General features: G+C 46.6%; 1 long non-coding RNA gene across 1 annotated transcript in view; it reads left to right on the top strand.

Annotated features, from left to right (window-relative positions):
* The first annotated feature begins 1,017 nt into the window (after window positions 1-1,017).
* LOC109281788 (uncharacterized) overlaps window positions 1,018-6,000 on the top strand; it is a 39,603-nt gene continuing 34,620 nt past the window's right edge. The window contains exon 1 of the long non-coding RNA XR_002088552.2: window positions 1,018-1,273. This is a non-coding gene — a long non-coding RNA (uncharacterized LOC109281788). The remainder of the gene's footprint in view (window positions 1,274-6,000) is intronic.

Below are 6,000 nucleotides of genomic sequence, written 5' to 3'. Positions count from 1 at the left end.
TAGTATTCCAGTAAAAGTTTGTGCTTTATTTTTACCTCTAATTCATCTTGTTTAACTCTATCAACTTATCTATAATATGCTTGTCTCTTCTAGGTAAGAAACCTTTAGTGGCCAGTTGGTGTATCTACATCATTTATTCTGGCTTAAATTTACTGCACAGTAAGCGGGAATAGGTCATGGTCTATACATGCAGGTGTTAAGGTGAATTAATGCTGTGTGTGGACTGACTGACTTGGGACTAAAGTTAGTCCCAAGTCACTCCACACCCACAGTGTTACTGTGCAGTAAGGCATCTACACATGTCATACTGTGCAGTAACTAATTGGGCATAAATTTGATACCTGCATAATGCAGGTAACAAATTTAAGCTCAATTTGGCATACACTGTCACATTTGCTGTGCAGTATGTGTGTGCACATGTAGACACATATCCATACTGTGCAGTAATTTTTGTTCCTGCACATTAAATGCACATGTGTAGACATGCCCAGTATTTCCTCCTTGTGAAGATACTTATATATAATGATAAATCAACTTTTGATCTCCTTCCCAATAAGTTAAACAGCTTGTAAGCCAATAGGTGTAGACTCTAGATCAATGCTGTGAGTTTTCTTGGCACCCTCTCTGATCCTTTTTCTGAAATTGATGACCCCAGGACTGAATACAGTATTCCAGGATTTGTCTTGCCAATGCCACACACACATGGAAATCATCCCCCCTGTTCTTAGTCACATTATTTTTTACATACCTTGAAAGATTGCTTTGTCCCTTTTTATCACAGTGTTGCACTGGCAGTTGAAGTTGAGTTGTTGCTTCACTATGATCTCTCAATGATTTTCAGAGTTGGTGTGTTTGTTTAGGTATGCGAGTCATCCAGTTAGGAAACTGGAATAATGCCATGGCATTCATTAATTGGTACCTGTAACAGGGAGCCCTAGCCCTGTTACCAGAAGGCAGGTTGGTCCCTTTAAGACCAGAACTTTCCGGGCACAGCCTGCTGGCAGGGTAGGGGTTAAAAGCTGAGCCTGGCTAGGTAGTCAGGTGCCCAGAAGGGGGCAGGCCAGAACTATAAAAACCCTGGGCTTGGCAGCAGTAGGGGTCGTGGCCAAAGGGGAAGGAGGTTGTGTGTGAGAGCTCCACAGAGAGGTGTGGCTGCTGGTCCAGCTGCTGTGAGAAGGGAACTGTTGCTGACTCTCAGAGAAACGGTGGCAGCACTGCAGGGAGGAGCATCACAGGCAGCGGGGAAGCAGAAGCATCAAGCCATGAAGAACGTGTAAGCTGGCATGCTGCCTTCTTTAATTTCTATTTTTTTTGTGGTTAGAACCCACTGCCTTTAGTATATATATTTTTGTTGATTGATACGTTGGTGATTTGTGCATGAGGCTGGAGAGGAGGAGGAGGCCTCATTAGCACCTTGGGTGCAATCATAAAAGGCCAAGGGGGCCTGATGCACCGGTGTGTGCAGTTGTTTACTTTTGGGCTAGGCCAGTGGGGGTTGAGAACCACTGCCCAGCCTCAAACCTGTGGTGCTCTGGCTACGTGGGCTATGAGAAGCATTAAGGGACTTCAAGGGTGCCCCTCATAGGCTGCAGATAGCAAACAAAAGAAAAAAATGCTGCTGGGGAGGGCAACGTGTTACAGGATCATTTTGGCAGCTTTAGTTAAGCTGGCACGTATGTGACCAATCAAGGAAACTGAACTTCCCATTGATCCCTAGAACTGAGTTCTTGAAGGGGAAGAACAAAATGTGCATATCACTGCTGTGGGGGAAGATTACCTTCCCACTGCCACTGCTTTACCTATTTTAAGGTTATAGAGGAGGCAGTGCAGTTTTGATGACAAAGCACTGAATGAGTTGGCAGGGGGTCAGGAGACCTAGGCTGAAGTTACACATTGCACTTAGACCATACCCAAGGAAAGGTCCCACCTCACCCCATAGGGAAGCATGGGGCTTCTCATGGCAGACTCAGCTGCCTATACATGAATGCCAGGAGCTGCAAAACAGCAAGAGGAACTGGCCCTTCTCTTATGTGAAAATGACTATGACCTTGTAGGGATAATGGAGATCTGGTGGGACTCTATCTATGATTGGTCTGTTGCTTTGGAGGGTTATACCGGAGAAACTGTCTCGGGAAGAGGGGTGGGGGTGTTGCTCTTTACATCAAGGATCAGTTCACTTCCCTGCAAATTGAGTTTTCTAACCAGGAATGGCGTCTTGAGACCATCTGGGTCAAAATATGCAGAGAACCTGGGGAGGGTGACATACTTGTAGGAGTCTACTATAGACCTCCCCAACAAGAGGAAGAACTTGATCGGGCATTCAATAGGGAACTGGTCGAGGCTAAACGCTCCCGATGCTTGATCATCATGGGGGACTTCGACTTCCCTGATATCTCTTGGGATGAGTACATGGCCAAATCTGACAGGTAGCACAGCTTTCTCGTTTGCATTGATGACCTCTACCTAACACAGGAAGTCTATGGGCCGACTAGGGGAGAGGCTTTGCTTGATCTGGTCCTGGCCAAAGGGGAGGACCCGGTGAGTGATCTGAGGATCAAGGGGAAGCTTGGTGACAGCAACCATGATTTGGTCACCTTCTCAGTTCTTTGAAGACCAGGCAAAGTCCTCAGTAAAACAGAAATCCTTAACTTTGGGAAGGCTGACTTTTGCAAATTCAGAGATTTGATAAGTCAGGAAATTAAAAGCCATACTCCCTAGATAAGGGAGTACATGAGGAATGGTCGTCTCTCAAGAACATTATCCTTGAGGCACAGGGGAAAGCCATTCCATCTCACAAGATATATAATCAATGGGCAAGGAAGCCCTCTTGGCTGAACAAGGAACTGTTGGACCTCATTAAACTCAAAAGAGAAGCCTACTCCAGTTGGAAAATGGAAAGCATCACCAAAGGAGACTACTCAGCACTCGCCCACACCTATAGGGGGTAGTCCAGAAAAGCCAAGGCACAAATTGAACTCAGGCTAGCTACAGGGATCAAGGAAAACAAAAAGTCCTTCTTCAGATATTTGGGAAGTTGAAAAAAGAGCAAAGATAGTATTGGGCCCCTGTAAGATCAAACCAGGCAGCTGACATCTGATGCCCAAGAAAAGACCAATCTCCTAAATGACTTTTTTGCACTGTTTTTTCACCCTTCCAAGGCAATCACACTGTCAGAAAGGACATGAATCAGCCTGGGAGTGGATGACAGACCCAAAATTGATGTGGATCAGGTGAGGGAACACCTTGAGAAACTGGACATTCACAAGTCCATAGGTCCAGACAGAATGCACCCAAGAGTCTTGAGGGAGTTGGTAGATATAATTGTACCCTCCCTTGGCAAAGATATTTGAACATTCGTGGCACTTGGGTGAGGTCCCGGAAGACTGGAAAAGAGCCAACATGGTTCCTATCTTCAAGAAAGGGAGGAGGGATGACCCGGGGAATTATAGCCCAATCAGTCTGACATCCATCCCTGGCAAAATCCTGGAGAAAATTGTCAAGGGATCCATCAACACCAGACTAACAGAAGACAAGCATTTGAATGCCAGCCAACATGGCTTTGTGACTGGCAGTTCTTGCCTGACCAACTTCATCTCCTTCTATCACCAGGTGACATGAGCCCTGGACAAGGGAGATGACGTGAATGTCATACATCTGGATTTCAAGAAAGCCTTTGACCTAGTTCTCCATAATGTCCTCATGGCTGAGCTGGGGAACTGTGGCCTTGATCATCTTATGGTCTGATGGCTAGGTAACTGGCTAAAGGTTTGGACCCAAACAATACTAGTTGAAGGAAGCAAATCAACGTAGCACAAGGTGACCAGTGGAGTCTCTCAGGGCTCAGTACTTGGGCTGGTACTCTTTAACACCTTCATTAATTATCTGGAGTCAGATGTGAACTGGCAAAGCTCACAGATGACACTAAATTATGGGGGGAGGGCAGTCACACTGCAGATCCAGACCAACTTGGACATGCTTTCAAGGTGGGATGACCAAAACCTGATGGCCTCCAATGCAGAGAAGTATAAGGTGCAGCACCTTGGTAGGAAGAACCCTCAACATACTTACAAGCTCAGTAGTGCTACGCTCACTAGCACCATGACCGAAAGAGACTTGGGGATCTTGATTGACTACAAGATGAATATAAGTCACCAATGTGATGCTCTGGCTGGCAAAGCAAACCAAACTCTGGCCTGCATCTACCAGTGCACCTCAAACAAAACCTGATGTCATCCTCCTGCTTTACTCAGCCTTGGTGAGGCTGCAGCTGGAGTACTACATCCAATTTTGGGTCCCCAGCTTCAGGTGGGATGTGGAAAAGCTTGAGAGAGTCCAGAGAAAAGCCACTTGTATGGTCCAAGGCCTGGAGGGCAGGCTGTACGAGGAGAGTCAGAGGGATTTGGGACTCTTCAGTCTGGAAAAGAGAAGGCTCAGGGGGGACTTGGTAGCAAGCTACAATTATATAAGGGGTACATCATTATCTGGAAGAACAGCTGTTCACCAGAGCTCCCCAAGTGATAACAAGGTCTAACAGCCATAAACTGTAGGAAGGCCAAGTTAGACTAGACATAAGAAAAAAGTTCTTTACAGCGTGTGTGTCCAGGGTCTCGAACAGACTCCCCCCGGAGGTGTTGCAAGCACCTACTCTGGACTCTTTCAAAAAACATCTGGATATTTTTCTTGCTGGTTTCACTTGATCCCAGCTGACTTCCTGCCTATGGCGGGGTTCTGGACTTGATGATCTCATGAGGTCCCTTCCAGCTCCTAATGTCTATGAATTACTAAGGGCACTTAGAATGTGAGCATCTTGTGCAGTAAGGAGGGGCAAATTGAGGTATTATGGGTCAGAAGAGGGGCACATTGTAGGAGGGGCAAATTGAAGTATTAGGGGTCAGAATGCAAGGGGGACTTGGTAGTGGGTGTCTACTATAGGCTGCCACATCAGGAGGATCAGAAGGACCTGGAATTCTCCAGACAGCTCTCAGAGGCCATACAGTCAAGAGACATGGTTGTCATGGGTGACATAAACTACCCTGACATCTGCTGGGAGGATCAGTCAGCTAAATCTGCCCATTCACCTAGGTTCTTAACCTGCATACAGGACCTTCACCTAATGCAAAAGGTCCCACTAGGGGAAATGCTTCATGCTGGCTACAGGGGATGACTTGGCGGGGGATCTACTGACACAAGGTAACCTAGGGGACAGTGACCATCACTTGATCAAATTCACCATCTGGCATAGGGTAAGAAAGGTAACCAGTAGGGCAGAAGTGCTAGACTTCAGAAGGGCTAACTCCAGTGTGCTCAGGAGATTAGTTAGTGAGGCACTGAAAAACAGGAGCATTGGTGAGATGGGAGTCCAGGAAGGGTGGTCGTTCTTAAAGGGAGCAATCCTACAGGCACAGATGGAGACAATCCCATTTCACAGAAAGGGGGCAAAGGGGCCAAGAAACCCTCCTGGCTAAACAGGGAAATCCAGGAAAGCCTTGGGGTAAAAAAAGAGTCATACAGGATGTGGAAGCAAGGGGTAGCTACCAAGGCAGAGTACACCTACTTGGCCCACACTTGCAGGGAGGCAGTCAGAAAGGCCAAGTCAGAAATGGAACATAGGCTGGCAACAAAAATTAAAGACAATCAAAAGTCCTTCTTCAGGTATATGGGGAGTACAAAGAAGGTGCAGGGTAGTGTACAGGATGAACTAGGGCAATTAGTAACAGATAGTGACAAGGCTGAGTTCTTCAATTAGTTTTTTGCCTTTGCTTTCTTGAACACAGATCAGGACAAATCTCCCAACTGGATCATAGACATGCACAAAAGGAAAACCAGCCTACCAACTGTTAGCACTGACTTAGTGAAGGGACACTTGGAGGAGCTGGATGTGTTTAAGTCAGATGGCCAGGATAATCTTCATCCACGGGTGCTGAGGGAATTGGCCAGTGTCATAGCAGAGCCACTGGCATGGCTGTTTGAGCACTCTTGGTACTCAGGTCAGGTCCCAGA

Source organism: Alligator mississippiensis, chromosome 8, assembly GCF_030867095.1.
Source record: "Alligator mississippiensis isolate rAllMis1 chromosome 8, rAllMis1, whole genome shotgun sequence".
Classification (NCBI taxonomy): domain Eukaryota; kingdom Metazoa; phylum Chordata; order Crocodylia; family Alligatoridae; genus Alligator; species Alligator mississippiensis.
The sequence above is the reverse complement of the archived record's forward strand: the minus strand, read 5'-3'. Positions and strand labels throughout refer to the sequence as shown.